Source organism: Heteronotia binoei, chromosome 8 (assembly GCF_032191835.1).
Source record: "Heteronotia binoei isolate CCM8104 ecotype False Entrance Well chromosome 8, APGP_CSIRO_Hbin_v1, whole genome shotgun sequence".
Lineage (NCBI taxonomy): Eukaryota > Metazoa > Chordata > Lepidosauria > Squamata > Gekkonidae > Heteronotia > Heteronotia binoei.
The window spans coordinates 52,840,532-52,858,222 of record NC_083230.1 but is presented as its reverse complement, the minus strand read 5'-3'; positions in this window follow the sequence as shown (position 1 = coordinate 52,858,222).

The window sequence follows — 17,691 nt, the reverse complement described above, 5'->3', positions numbered from 1 at the left end:
ATCCAACCCTAAACCCAACCCCAATATTCACCAAAACATAAGTGTATCCTGAACTCTAACCCTAACCCTAACCCTTACCATATGGGCCCATTCATTCTAATGAATCTCATAGGCTATAATGGAGAATGGAAAAACATCCAAAAATTTTCCCCATCAACAGTGTACCACTCAGTGTGATATTAAAAATTCATCTTATCCAACCCTAAACCCCACCCCAATATTCACCGAAACATAAGTGTGTCCTGAACTCTAACCCTAACCCTAACCCTTACCATATGGGCCCATTCATTCTAATGAATCTCATAGGCTATAATGGAGAATGGAAAAACATCCAAAAATTTTTCCCATCAAGAGTATACCATTCAGTGTGATATTCAAAATTCATCTTACCCAACCCTAAACCCAACCCCAATATTCACCCAAACATAAGTGCGTCCAGAACTCTAACCCTAACCCTAACCCTTAACATATGGGCCCATTCATTCTAATGAATCTCATAGGCTATAATGGAGAATGGAAAAACATCCAAAATTTTTTCCCATCAAGAGTATACCATTCAGTGTGATATTAAAAATACATCTTATCCAACCCTAAACCCAACCCCAATATTCACTCGAACATAAGTGTGTCCTGAACTCTAACCCTAACCCTAACCCTTACCATATGGTCCCATTCATTCTAATGAATCTCATAGGCTATAATGGAGAATGGAAAAACATCCAAAATTTTTTCCCATCAAGAGTATACCATTCAGTGTGATATTAAAAATACATCTTATCCAACACTAAACCCAACCCCAATATTCACTCGAACATAAGTGTGTCCTGAACTCTAACCCTTACCCTAACCCTTACCATATGGGCCCATTCATTCTAATGAATCTCATAGGGTATAATGGAGAATGGAAAAACATACAAAACTTTTTCCCATCAAGAGTATACCATTCAGTGTGATATTAAAAATACATCTTATCCAACCCTAAACCCAACCCCAATATTCACGCGAACATAAGTGTGTCCTGAACTCTAACCCTAACCCTAACCCTTACCATATGGGCCCATTCATTCTAATGAATCTCATAGGCTATAATGGAGAATGGAAAAACATCCAAAAATTTTCCCCATCAACAGTGAACCATTCAGTGTGATAATAAAAATTCATCTTATCCAACCCTAAACCCAACCCCAATATTCACCGAAACATAAGTGAGTCCTGAACTCTAACCCTAACCCTTACCATATGGGCCCATTCATTTTAATGAATCTCATAGGCTATAATGGAGAATGGAAAAACATCCAAAAATTTTTACCATTAAGATTATACCATTCAGTGTGATATTAAAAATACATCTTACCCAACCCTAAACCCAACCCCAATATTCACCCAAACATAAGTGTGTCCAGAACTCTATCCCTAACCCTAACCCTTACCATATGGGCCCATTCATTCTAATGAATATCATAGGCTATAATGGAGATTGGAAAAACATCCAAAAAATTTCCCCATCAACAGTGTACCATTCAGTGTGATATTAAAAATACATCTTATCCAACCCTAAACCCAACCCCAATATTCACCGAAACATAAGTGTGTCCTGAACTCTAACCCTAACCCTAACCCTTTCCATATGGGCCCATTCATTCTAATGAATCTCATAGGCTATAATGGAGAATGGAAAAACATCCAAAAAATTTTACCATCAAGATTATACCATTCAGTGTGATATTAAAAATACATCTTACCCAACCCTAAACCCAACCCCAATATTCACCCAAACATAAGTGCGTCCAGAACTCTAACCCTAACCCTAACCCTTACCATATGGGCCCATTCATTCTAATAAATCTTATAGGCTATAATGGAGAATGGAAAAACATCCAAAAATTTTTCCCATCAAGAGTATACCATTCAGTGTGATATTAAAAATACATCTTATCCAACCCTAAACCCAACCCCAATATTCACTTGAACATAAGTGTGTCCTGAACTCTAACCCTAACCCTAACACTTACCATATGGGCCCATTCATTCTAATGAATCTCATAGGGTATAATGGAGAATGGAAAAACATCCAAAAATTTTTCCCATCAAGAGTATACCATTCAGTGTGATATTAAAAATACATCTTATCCAACCCTACACCCAACCCCAATATTCACTCGAACATAAGTGTGTCCTGAACTCTAACCCTAACCCTAACGCTTACTATATGGGCCCATTCATTCTAATGAATCTCATAGGCTATAATGGAGAATGGAAAAACATCCAAAAATTTTCCCCATCAACAGTGTACCATTCAGTGTGATATTAAAAATTCATCTTATCCAACCCTAAACCCCACCCCAATATTCACCGAAACATAAGTGTGTCCTGAACTCTAACCCTAACCCTAACCCTTACCATATGGGCCCATTCATTCTAATGAATCTCATAGGCTATAATGGAGAATGGAAAAACATCCAAAAAATTTTCCCATCAAGAGTATACCATTCAGTGTGATAATAAAAATACATCTTACCCAACCCTAAACCAAACCCCAATATTCACCCGAACTTTAGTGTGTCCTGAACTCTAACCCTAACCCTAACCCTTACCATATGGGCCCATTCATTCTAATGAATCTCACAGGGTAAAATGCAGAATGGAAAAACATCCAAAAATTTTTCCCATCAAGAGTATACCATTCAGTGTGATATTAAAAATGCATCTTACCCAACCCTAAACCCAACCCCAATATGCACCCGAACATAAGTGTGTCCTGAACTCTAACCCTAACCCTAACCCTTACCATATGGGCCCATTCATTCTAATGAAGCTCATAGGCTATAATGGAGAATGGAACAAAATCCAAAAAATTTTCCCATCAAGAGTATACCATTCAGTGTGATATTAAAAATACATCTTATCCAACCCTAAACCCAACCCCAATATTCACCCAAACATGAGTGTGTCCTGAACTCTAACCCTAACCCTAACCCTTACCATATGGTCCCATTCATTCTAATGAATCTCACAGGGTATAATGGAGAATGGAAAAACATCCAAAAAATTTTCCCATCAAGAGTATACCATTCAGTGTGATATTAAAAATACATCTTATCCAACCCTAAACCCAACCCCAATATTCACTCGAACATAAGTGTGCCCTGAACTCTAACCCTAACCCTAACCCTTACCATATGGGCCCATTCATTCTTATGAATCTCATAGGCTATAATGGAGAATGGAAAAACATCCAAAAAATTTTCCCCATCAACAGTATACCATTCAGTGTGATATTAAAAATTCATCTTATCCAACCCTAAACCCAACCCCAATATTCACCGAAACATAAGTGTGTCCTGAACGCTAACCCTAACCCTAACCCTTACCATATGGGCCCATTCATTCTTATGAATCTCATAGGCTATAATGGAGAATGGAAAAACATCCAAAAATTTTCCCCATCAACAGTGTACCATTCAGTGTGATATTAAAAATTCATCTTATCCAACCCTAAACCCAACCCCAATATTCACCGAAACATAAGTGTGTCCTGAACGCTAACCCCTAACCCTAACCCTTACCATATGGGCCCATTCATTCTAATGAATCTCATAGGGTATAATGGAGAATGGAAAAACATCCAAAAATTTTCCCCATCAACAGTGTACCATTCAGTGCGATATTAAAAATACATCTTATCCAACCCTAAACCCAACCCCAATATTCACTCGAACATAAGTGTGTCCTGAACTCTAACCCTAACCCTAACCCTTACCATATGGGCCCATTCATTCTAATGAATCTCATAGGCTATAATGGAGAATGGAAAAACATCCAAAAAATTTTACCATTAAGATTATACCATTCAGTGTGATATTAAAAATACATCTTACCCAACCCTAAACCCAACCCCAATATTCACCCAAACATAAGTGCGTCCAGAACTCTAACCCTAACCCTAACCCTTACCATATGGGCCCATTCATTCTAATGAATATCATAGGGTATAATGGAGAATGGAAAAACATCCAAAAAATTTCCCCATCAACAGTGTACCATTCAGTGTGATATTAAAAATACATCTTATCCAACCCTAAACCCAACCCCAATATTCACCGAAACATAAGTGTGTCCTGAACTCTAACCCTAACCCTAACCCTTACCATATGGGCCCATTCATTCTAATGAATCTCATAGGCTATAATGGAGAATGGAAAAACATCCAAAAAATTTTACCATCAAGATTATACCATTCAGTGTGATATTAAAAATACACCTTACCCAACCCTAAACCCAACCCCAATATTCACCGAAACATAAGTGTGTCCTGAACTCTAACCCTAACCCTAACCCTTACCATATGGGCCCATTCATTCTAATGAATCTCATAGGCTATAATGGAGAATGGAAAAACATCCAAAATTTTTCCCCATCAACAGTGTACCATTCAGTGTGATATTAAAAATACATCTTATCCAACCCTAAACCCAACCCCAATATTCACCGAAACATTAGTGTATCCTGAACTCTAACCCTAACCCTAACCCTTACCATATGGTCCCATTCATTCTAATGAATCTCACAGGGTATAATGGAGAATGGAAAAACATCCAAAAAAATTTCCCATCAAGAGTATACCATTCAGTGTGATATTAAAAATACATCTTATCCAACCCTAAACCCAACCCCAATATTCACTCGAACATAAGTGTGTCCTGAACTCTAACCCTAACCCTAACCCTTCCCATATGGGCCCATTCATTCTATTGAATCTCATAGGCTATAATGGAGAATGGAAAAACATCCAAAAATTTTCCCCATCAACAGTGTACCATTCAGTGTGATATTAAAAATTCATCTTATCCAACCCTAAACCCAACCCCAATATTCACCGAAACATAAGTGTGTCCTGAACGCTAACCCTAACCCTAACCCTTACCATATGGGCCCATTCATTCTAATGAATCTCATAGGCTATAATGGAGAATGGAAAAACATCCAAAAATTTTCCCCATCAACAGTGTACCATTCAGTGTGATATTAAAAATTCATCTTATCCAACCCTAAACCCAACCCCAATATTCACCGAAACATAAGTGTGTCCTGAACTCTAACCCTAACCCTAACCCTTACCATATGGGCCCATTCATTCTAATGAATCTCATAGGCTATAATGGAGAATGGAAAAACATCCAAAATTTTTCCCCATCAACAGTGTACCATTCAGTGTGATATTAAAAATACATCTTATCCAACCCTAAACCCAACCCCAATATTCACCGAAACATTAGTGTATCCTGAACTCTAACCCTAACCCTAACCCTTACCATATGGTTCCATTCATTCTAATGAATCTCACAGGGTATAATGGAGAATGGAAAAACATCCAAAAAAATTTCCCATCAAGAGTATACCATTCAGTGTGATATTAAAAATACATCTTATCCAACCCTAAACCCAACCCCAATATTCACTCGAACATAAGTGTGTCCTGAACTCTAACCCTAACCCTAACCCTTACCATATGGGCCCATTCATTCTAATGAATCTCATAGGCTATAATGGAGAATGGAAAAACATCCAAAAATTTTCCCCATCAACAGTGTACCATTCAGTGTGATATTAAAAATTCATCTTATCCAACCCTAAACCCAACCCCAATATTCAGCGAAACATAAGTGTGTCCTGAACTCTAACCCTAACCCTAACCCTTACCATATGGGCCCATTCATTCTAATGAGTCTCATAGGCTATAATGGAGAATGGAAAAACATCCAAAATTTTTCCCCATCAACAGTGTACCATTCAGTGTGATATTAAAAATACATCTTATCCAACCCTAAACCCAACCCCAATATTCACCGAAACATTAGTGTATCCTGAACTCTAACCCTAACCCTAACCCTTACCATATGGTCCCATTCATTCTAATGAATCTCACAGGGTATAATGGAGAATGGAAAAACATCCAAAAAAATTTCCCATCAAGAGTATACCATTCAGTGTGATATTAAAAATACATCTTATCCAACCCTAAACCCAACCCCAATATTCACTCGAACATAAGTGTGTCCTGAACTCTAACCCTAACCCTAACCCTTACCATATGGGCCCATTCATTCTAATGAATCTCATAGGCTATAATGGAGAATGGAAAAACATCCAAAAATGTTCCCCATCAACAGTGTACCATTCAGTGTGATATTAAAAATTCATCTTATCCAACCCTAAACCCAACCCCAATATTCACCGAAACATAAGTGTGTCCTGAACTCTAACCCTAACCCTAACCCTTACCATATGGGCCCATTCATTCTAATGAATCTCATAGGCTATAATGGAGAATGGAAAAACATCCAAAATTTTTCCCCATCAACAGTGTACCATTCAGTGTGATATTAAAAATACATCTTATCCAACCCTAAACCCAACCCCAATATTCACCGAAACATTAGTGTATCCTGAACTCTAACCCTAACCCTAACCCTTACCATATGGTTCCATTCATTCTAATGAATCTCACAGGGTATAATGGAGAATGGAAAAACATCCAAAAATTTTTCCCATCAAGAGTATACCATTCAGTGTGATATTAAAAATACATCTTATCCAACCCTAAACCCAACCCCAATATTCACTCGAACATAAGTGTTTCCTGAACTCTAACCCTAACCCTAACCCTTCCCATATGGGCCCATTCATTCTATTGAATCTCATAGGCTATAATGGAGAATGGAAAAACATCCAAAAATTTACCCCATCAACAGTGTACCATTCAGTGTGATATTAAAAATTCATCTTATCCAACCCTAAACCCAACCCCAATATTCACCGAAACATAAGTGTGTCCTGAACGCTAACCCTAACCCTAACCCTTACCATATGGGCCCATTCATTCTAATGAATCTCACAGGGTATAATGGAGAATGGAAAAACATCCAAAAAAATTTCCCATCAAGAGTATACCATTCAGTGTGATATTAAAAATACATCTTATCCAACCCTAAACCCAACCCCAATATTCACTCGAACATAAGTGTGTCCTGAACTCTAACCCTAACCCTAACCCTTACCATATGGGCCCATTCATTCTAATGAATCTCATAGGCTATAATGGAGAATGGAAAAACATCCAAAAATTTTCCCCATCAACAGTGTACCATTCAGTGTGATATTAAAAATTCATCTTATCCAACCCTAAACCCAACCCCAATATTCACCGAAACATAAGTGTGTCCTGAACTCTAACCCTAACCCTAACCCTTACCATATGGGCCCATTCATTCTAATGAATCTCATAGGCTATAATGGAGAATGGAAAAACATCCAAAATTTTTCCCCATCAACAGTGTACCATTCAGTGTGATATTAAAAATACATCTTATCCAACCCTAAACCCAACCCCAATATTCACCGAAACATTAGTGTATCCTGAACTCTAACCCTAACCCTAACCCTTACCATATGGTTCCATTCATTCTAATGAATCTCACAGGGTATAATGGAGAATGGAAAAACATCCAAAAATTTTTCCCATCAAGAGTATACCATTCAGTGTGATATTAAAAATACATCTTATCCAACCCTAAGCCCAACCCCAATATTCACTCGAACATAAGTGTTTCCTGAACTCTAACCCTAACCCTAACCCTTCCCATATGGGCCCATTCATTCTATTGAATCTCATAGGCTATAATGGAGAATGGAAAAACATCCAAAAATTTACCCCATCAACAGTGTACCATTCAGTGTGATATTAAAAATTCATCTTATCCAACCCTAAACCCAACCCCAATATTCACCGAAACATAAGTGTGTCCTGAACGCTAACCCTAACCCTAACCCTTACCATATGGGCCCATTCATTCTAATGAATCTCATAGGCTATAATGGAGAATGGAAAAACATCCAAAAATTTTCCCCATCAACAGTGTACCATTCAGTGTGATATTAAAAATTCATCTTATCCAACCCTAAACCCAACCCCAATATTCACCGAAACATAAGTGTGTCCTGAACAATAACGCTAACCCTAACCCTTACCATATGGGCCCATTCATTCTAATGAATCTCATAGGCTATAATGGAGAATGGAAAAACATCCAAAATTTTTCCCCATCAACAGTGTACCATTCAGTGTGATATTAAAAATACATCTTATCCAACCCTAAACCAAACCCCAATATTCACCGAAACATTAGTGTATCCTGAACTCTAACCCTAACCCTAACCCTTACCATATGGTTCCATTCATTCTAATGAATCTCACAGGGTATAATGGAGAATGGAAAAACATCCAAAAATTTTTCCCATCAAGAGTATACCATTCAGTGTGATATTAAAAATACATCTTATCCAACCCTAAACCCAACCCCAATATTCACTCGAACATAAGTGTGTCCTGAACTCTAACCCTAACCCTAACCCTTACCATATGGGCCCATTCATTCTAATGAATCTCATAGGCTATAATGGAGAATGGAAAAACATCCAAAAATTTTCCCCATCAACAGTGTACCATTCAGTGTGATATTAAAAATTCATCTTATCCAACCCTAAACCCAACCCCAATATTCACCGAAACATAAGTGTGTCCTGAACGCTAACCCTAACCCTAACCCTTACCATATGGGCCCATTCATTCTAATGAATCTCATAGGCTATAATGGAGAATGGAAAAACATCCAAAAATTTTCCCCATCAACAGTGTACCATTCAGTGTGATATTAAAAATACATCTTATCCAACCCTAAACCCAACCCCAATATTCAACGAAACATAAGTGTGTCCTGAACTCTAACCCTAACCCTAACGCTTACCATATGGGCCCATTCATTCTAATGAATCTCATAGGCTATAATGGAGAATGGAAAAACATCCAAAAATTTTCCCCATCAACAGTGTACCATTCAGTGCGATATTAATAATACATCTTATCCAACCCTAAACCCAACCCCAATATTCAACGAAACATAAGTGTGTCCTGAACTCTAACCCTAACCCTTACCATATGGGCCCATTCATTCTAATGAATCTCATAGGCTATAATGGAGAATGGAAAAACATCCAAAAATTTTCCCCATCAACAGTGTACCATTCAGTGTGATATTAAAAATTCATCTTATCCAACCCTAAACCCAACCCCAATATTCAGCGAAACATAAGTGTGTCCTGAACTCTAACCCTAACCCTAACCCTTACCATATGGGCCCATTCATTCTAATGAATCTCATAGGCTATAATGGAGAATGGAAAAACATCCAAAATTTTTCCCCATCAACAGTGTACCATTCAGTGTGATATTAAAAATACATCTTATCCAACCCTAAACCCAACCCCAATATTCACCGAAACATTAGTGTATCCTGAACTCTAACCCTAACCCTAACCCTTACCATATGGTCCCATTCATTCTAATGAATCTCACAGGGTATAATGGAGAATGGAAAAACATCCAAAAAAATTTCCCATCAAGAGTATACCATTCAGTGTGATATTAAAAATACATCTTATCCAACCCTAAACCCAACCCCAATATTCACTCGAACATAAGTGTGTCCTGAACTCTAACCCTAACCCTAACCCTTACCATATGGGCCCATTCATTCTAATGAATCTCATAGGCTATAATGGAGAATGGAAAAACATCCAAAATTTTCCCCATCAACAGTGTACCATTCAGTGTGATATTAAAAATTCATCTTATCCAACCCTAAACCCAACCCCAATATTCACCGAAACATAAGTGTGTCCTGAACTCTAACCCTAACCCTAACCCTTACCATATGGGCCCATTCATTCTAATGAATCTCATAGGCTATAATGGAGAATGGAAAAACATCCAAAATTTTTCCCCATCAACAGTGTACCATTCAGTGTGATATTAAAAATACATCTTATCCAACCCTAAACCCAACCCCAATATTCACCGAAACATTAGTGTATCCTGAACTCTAACCCTAACCCTAACCCTTACCATATGGTTCCATTCATTCTAATGAATCTCACAGGGTATAATGGAGAATGGAAAAACATCCAAAAATTTTTCCCATCAAGAGTATACCATTCAGTGTGATAATAAAAAATACATCTTACCCAACCCTAAACCAAACCCCAATATTCACCCGAACTTTAGTGTGTCCTGAACTCTAACCCTAACCCTAACCCTTACCATATGGGCCCATTCATTCTAATGAATCTCACAGGGTAAAATGCAGAATGGAAAAACATCCAAAAATTTTTCCCATCAAGAGTATACCATTCAGTGTGATATTAAAAATGCATCTTACCCAACCCTAAACCCAACCCCAATATTCACCGAAACATAAGTGTGTCCTGAACTCTAACCCTAACCCTAACCCTTACCATATGGGCCCATACATTCTAATGAATCTCATAGGCTATAATGGAGAATGGAAAAACATCCAAAAATTTTCCCCATCAACAGTGTACCATTCGGTGTGATATTAAAAATTCATCTTATCCAACCCTAAACCCAACCCCAATATTCACCGAAACATAAGTGTGTCCTGAACTCTAACCCTAACCCTAACGCTTACCATATGGGCCCATACATTCTAATGAATCTCATAGGCTATAATGGAGAATGGAAAAACATCCAAAAATTTTCCCCATCAACAGTGTACCATTCAGTGTGATATTAAAAATTCATCTTATCCAACCCTAAACCCAACCCCAATATTCACCGAAACATAAGTGTGTCCTGAACTCTAACCCTAACCCTAACCCTTACCATATGGGCCCATACATTCTAATGAATCTCATATGCTATAATGGAGAATGGAAAAACATCCAAAAATTTTCCCCATCAACAGTGTACCATTCAGTGCGATATTAAAAATACATCTTATCCAACCCTAAACCCAACCCCAATATTCAACGAAACATAAGTGTGTCCTGAACTCTAACCCTAACCCTTACCATATGGGCCCATTCATTCTAATGAATCTCATAGGCTATAATGGAGAATGGAAAAACATACAAAATTTTCCCCATCAACAGTGTACCATTCAGTGTGATATTAAAAATTCATCTTATCCAACCCTAAACCCAACCCTAATATTCACCGAAACATAACTGTGTCCTGAACTCTAACCCTAACCCTAACCCTTACCATATGGGCCCATTCGTTCTAATGAATCTCATAAGCTATAATGGAGAATGGAAAAACATCCAAAATTTTTCCCCATCAACAGTGTACCATTCAGTGTGATATTAAAAATACATCTTATCCAACCCTAAACCCAACCCCAATATTCACCGAAACATTAGTGTGTCCTGAACTCTAACCCTAACCCTAACCTTTACCATATGGGCCCATTCATTCTAATGAATCTCATAGGCTATAATGGAGAATGGAAAAACATCCAAAAATTTTCCCCATCAACAGTGTACCATTCAGTGTGATATTAAAAATTCATCTTATCCAACCCTAAACCCAACCCCAATATTCACCGAAACATAAGTGTGTCCTGAACTCTAACCCTAACCCTAACCCTTACCATATGGGCCCATTCATTCTAATGAATCTCATAGGCTATAATGGAGAATGGAAAAACATCCAAAATTTTTCCCCATCAACAGTGTACCATTCAGTGTGATATTAAAAATACATCTTATCCAACCCTAAACCCAACCCCAATATTCACCGAAATATTAGTGTATCCTGAACTCTAACCCTAACCCTAACCCTTACCATATGGTACCATTCATTCTAATGAATCTCACAGGGTATAATGGAGAATGGAAAAACATCCAAAAAATTTTCCCATCAAGAGTATACCATTCAGTGTGATATTAAAAATACATCTTATCCAACCCTAAACCCAACCCCAATATTCACTCGAACATAAGTGTGTCCTGAACTCTAACCCTAACCCTAACCCTTACCATATGGGCCCATTCATTCTAATGAATCTCATAGGCTATAATGGAGAATGGAAAAACATCCAAAAATTTTCCCCATCAACAGTGTACCATTCAGTGTGATATTAAAAATTCATCTTATCCAACCCTAAACCCAACCCCAATATTCACCGAAACATAAGTGTGTCCTGAACTCTAACCCTAACCCTAACCCTTACCATATGGGCCCATTCATTCTAATGAATCTCATAGGCTATAATGGAGAATGGAAAAACATCCAAAATTTTTCCCCATCAACAGTGTACCATTCAGTGTGATATTAAAAATACATCTTATCCAACCCTAAACCCAACCCCAATATTCACCGAAACATAAGTGTGTCCTGCACTCTAACCCTAACCCTAACCCTTACCATATGGGCCCATACATTCTAATGAATCTCATAGGCTTTAATGGACAATGGAAAAACATCCAAAAAATTTTACCATCAAGATTATACCATTCAGTGTAATATTAAAAATACATCTTACCCAACCCTAAACCCAACCCCAATATTCACTCGAACATAAGTGGGTCCTGAACTCTAACCCTAACCCTAACCCTTACCATATGGTCCCATTCATTCTAATGAATCTCATAGGCTATAATGGAGAATGGAAAAACATCCAAAAATTTTTCCCATCAAGAGTATACCATTCAGTGTGATATTAAAAATACATCTTATCCAACACTAAACCCAACCCCAATATTCACTCGAACATAAGTGTGTCCTGAACTCTAACCCTAACCCTAACCCTTACCATATGGGCCCATTCATTCTAATGAATCTCATAGGGTATAATGGAGAATGGAAAAACATACAAAACTTTTTCCCATCAAGAGTATACCATTCAGTGTGATATTAAAAATACATCTTATCCAACCCTAAATCCAACCCCAATATTCACTCGAACATAAGTGTGTCCTGAACTCTAACCCTAACCCTAACCCTTACCATATGGGCCCATTCATTCTAATGAATCTCATAGGCTATAATGGAGAATGGAAAAACATCCAAAAATTTTCCCCATCAAGAGTATACCATTCAGTGTGGTATTAAAAATACATCTTACCCAACCCTAAACCAGACCCCAATTTTAAACCGAACATATGTGTGTCCTGAACTCTAAACCTAACCCTTACCATATGGGCCCATTCATTCTAATGAATCTCATAGGGTATAATGGAGAATGGAAAAACATACAAAAATTTTTCCCATCAAGAGTATACCATTCAGTGTGATATTAAAAATACATCTTATCCAACCCTAAACCCAACCCCAATATTCACTCGAACATAAGTGTGTCCTGAACTCTAACCCTAACCCTAACCCCTACCATATGGGCCCATTCATTCTAATGAATCTCATAGGCTATAATGGAGAATGGAAAAACATCCAAAATTTTCCCCATCAACAGTGTACCATTCAGTGTGATATTAAAAATACATCTTATCCAACCCTAAACCCAACCCCAATATTCACCGAAACATAAGTGTGTCCTGAACTCTAACCCTAACCCTAACCCTTACCATATGGGCCCATCCATTCTAATGAATCTCATAGGCTATAATGGAGAATGGAAAAACATCCAAAAAATTTTACCATCAAGATCATACCATTCAGTGTGATATTAAAAATACATCTTACCCAACCCTAAACCCAACCCCAATATTCACCCAAACATAAGTGCGTTCAGAACTCTAACCCTAACCCTAACCCTTACCATATGGGCCCATTCATTCTAATGAATCTCATAGGCTATAATGGAGAATGGAAAAACATCCAAAATTTTTTCCCATCAAGAGTATACCATTCAGTGTGATATTAAAAATACATCTTATCCAACCCTAAACCCAACCCCAATATTCACTCGAACATAAGTGTGTCCTGAACTCTAACCCTCACCCTAACCCTTACCATATGGGCCCATTAATTCTAATGAATCTCATAGGCTATAATGGAGAATGGAAAAACATCCAAAAATTTTCCCCATCAACAGTGTACCATTCAGTGTGATATTAAAAATTCATCTTATCCAACCCTAAACCCAACCCCAATATTCACCGAAACATAAGTGTGTCCTGAACTCTAACCCTAACCCTAACCCTTACCATATGGGCCCATTCATTCTAATGAATCTCATAGGCTATAATGGAGAATGGAAAAACATCCAAAATTTTTCCCCATCAACAGTGTACCATTCAGTGTGATATTAAAAATACATCTTATCCAACCCTAAACCCAACCCCAATATTCACTGAAACATAAGTGTGACCTGAACTCTAACCCTAACCCTAACCCTTACCATATGGGCCCATTCATTCTAATGAATCTCATAGGCTATAATGGAGAATGGAAAAACATCCAAAAAATTTTACCATCAAGATTATACCATTCAGTGTGATATTAAAAATACATCTTACCCAACCCTAAACCCAACCCCAATATTCACCCAAACATAAGTGCGTCCAGAACTCTAACCCTAACCCTAACCCTTAACATATGGGCCCATTCATTCTTATGAATCTCATAGGCTATAATGGAGAATGGAAAAACATCCAAAAATTTTTCCCATCAAGAGTATACCATTCAGTGTGATATTAAAAATACATCTTATCCAACCCTAAACCCAACCCCAATATTCACTCGAACATAAGTGTGTCCTGAACTCTAACCCTAACCCTAACCCTTACCATATGGTCCCATTCATTCTAATGAATCTCATAGGCTATAATGGAGAATGGAAAAACATCCAAAATTTTTTCCCATCAAGAGTATACCATTCAGTGTGATATTAAAAATACATCTTATCCAACACTAAACCCAACCCCAATATTCACTCGAACATAAGTGTGTCCTGAACTCTAACCCTAACCCTAACCCTTACCATATGGGCCCATTCATTCTAATGAATCTCATAGGCTATAATGGAGAATGGAAAAACATCCAAAATTTTCCCCATCAACAGTGTACCATTCAGTGTGATATTAAAAATACATCTTATCCAACCCTAAACCCAACCCCAATATTCACCGAAACATAAGTGTGTCCTGAACTCTAACCCTAACCCTAACCCTTACCATATGGGCCCATCCATTCTAATGAATCTCATAGGCTATAATGGAGAATGGAAAAACATCCAAAAAATTTTACCATCAAGATCATACCATTCAGTGTGATATTAAAAATACATCTTACCCAACCCTAAACCCAACCCCAATATTCACCCAAACATAAGTGCGTTCAGAACTCTAACCCTAACCCTAACCCTTACCATATGGGCCCATTCATTCTAATGAATCTCATAGGCTATAATGGAGAATGGAAAAACATCCAAAATTTTTTCCCATCAAGAGTATACCATTCAGTGTGATATTAAAAATACATCTTATCCAACCCTAAACCCAACCCCAATATTCACTCGAACATAAGTGTGTCCTGAACTCTAACCCTCACCCTAACCCTTACCATATGGGCCCATTAATTCTAATGAATCTCATAGGCTATAATGGAGAATGGAAAAACATCCAAAAATTTTCCCCATCAACAGTGTACCATTCAGTGTGATATTAAAAATTCATCTTATCCAACCCTAAACCCAACCCCAATATTCACCGAAACATAAGTGTGTCCTGAACTCTAACCCTAACCCTAACCCTTACCATATGGGCCCATTCATTCTAATGAATCTCATAGGCTATAATGGAGAATGGAAAAACATCCAAAATTTTTCCCCATCAACAGTGTACCATTCAGTGTGATATTAAAAATACATCTTATCCAACCCTAAACCCAACCCCAATATTCACTGAAACATAAGTGTGACCTGAACTCTAACCCTAACCCTAACCCTTACCATATGGGCCCATTCATTCTAATGAATCTCATAGGCTATAATGGAGAATGGAAAAACATCCAAAAAATTTTACCATCAAGATTATACCATTCAGTGTGATATTAAAAATACATCTTACCCAACCCTAAACCCAACCCCAATATTCACCCAAACATAAGTGCGTCCAGAACTCTAACCCTAACCCTAACCCTTAACATATGGGCCCATTCATTCTTATGAATCTCATAGGCTATAATGGAGAATGGAAAAACATCCAAAAATTTTTCCCATCAAGAGTATACCATTCAGTGTGATATTAAAAATACATCTTATCCAACCCTAAACCCAACCCCAATATTCACTCGAACATAAGTGTGTCCTGAACTCTAACCCTAACCCTAACCCTTACCATATGGTCCCATTCATTCTAATGAATCTCATAGGCTATAATGGAGAATGGAAAAACATCCAAAATTTTTTCCCATCAAGAGTATACCATTCAGTGTGATATTAAAAATACATCTTATCCAACACTAAACCCAACCCCAATATTCACTCGAACATAAGTGTGTCCTGAACTCTAACCCTAACCCTAACCCTTACCATATGGGCCCATTCATTCTAATGAATCTCATAGGGTATACTGGAGAATGGAAAAACATACAAAACTTTTTCCCATCAAGAGTATACCATTCAGTGTGATATTAAAAATACATCTTATCCAACCCTAAACCCAACCCCAATATTCACTCGAACATAAGTGTGTCCTGAACTCTAACCCTAACCCTAACCCTTACCATATGGGCCCATTCATTCTAATGAATCTCATAGGCTATAATGGAGAATGGAAAAACATCCAAAAATTTTCCCCATCAACAGTGAACCATTCAGTGTGATATTAAAAATTCATCTTATCCAACCCTAAACCCAACCCCAATATTCTCCGAAACATAAGTGTGTCCTGAACTCTAACCCTAACCCTTACCATATGGGCCCATTCATTCTAATGAATCTCATAGGCTATAATGGAGAATGGAAAAACATCCAAAAATTTTCCCCATCAACAGTGAACCATTCAGTGTGATATTAAAAATTCATCTTATCCAACCCTAAACCCAACCCCAATATTCTCCGAAACATAAGTGTGTCCTGAACTCTAACCCTAACCCTTACCATATGGGCCCATTCATTCTAATGAATCTCATAGGCTATAATGGAGAATGGAAAAACATCCAAAAATTTTTACCATTAAGATTATACCATTCAGTGTGATATTAAAAATACATCTTACCCAACCCTAAATCCAACCCCAATATTCACCCAAACATAAGTGCGTCCAGAACTCTAACCCTAACCCTAACCCTTACCATATGGGCCGATTCATTCTAATGAATATCATAGGCTATAATGGAGAATGGAAAAACATCCAAAAAATTTCCCCATCAACAGTGTACCATTCAGTGTGATATTAAAAATACATCTTACCCAACCCTAAACCAGACCCCAATTTTAAACCGAACATATGTGTGTCCTGAACTCTAACCCTAACCCTTACCATATGGGCCCATTCATTCTAATGAATCTCATAGGCTATAATGGAGAATGGAAAAACATCCAAAAATTTTTCCCATCAAGAGTATACCATTCAGTGTGATATTAAAAATACATCTTATCCAACCCTAAACCCAACCCCAATATTCACTCGAACTTAAGTGTGTCCTGAACTCTAACCCTAACCCTAACCCTAACCCTTACCATATGGGCCCATTCATTCTAATGAATCTCATAGGCTATAATGGAGAATGGAAAAACATCCAAAAATTTTTCCCATCAAGAGTATACCATTCAGTGTGATATTAAAAATACATCTTATCCAACCCTAAACCCAACCCCAATATTCACTCGAACATAAGTGTGTCCTGAACTCTAACCCTAACCCTAACCC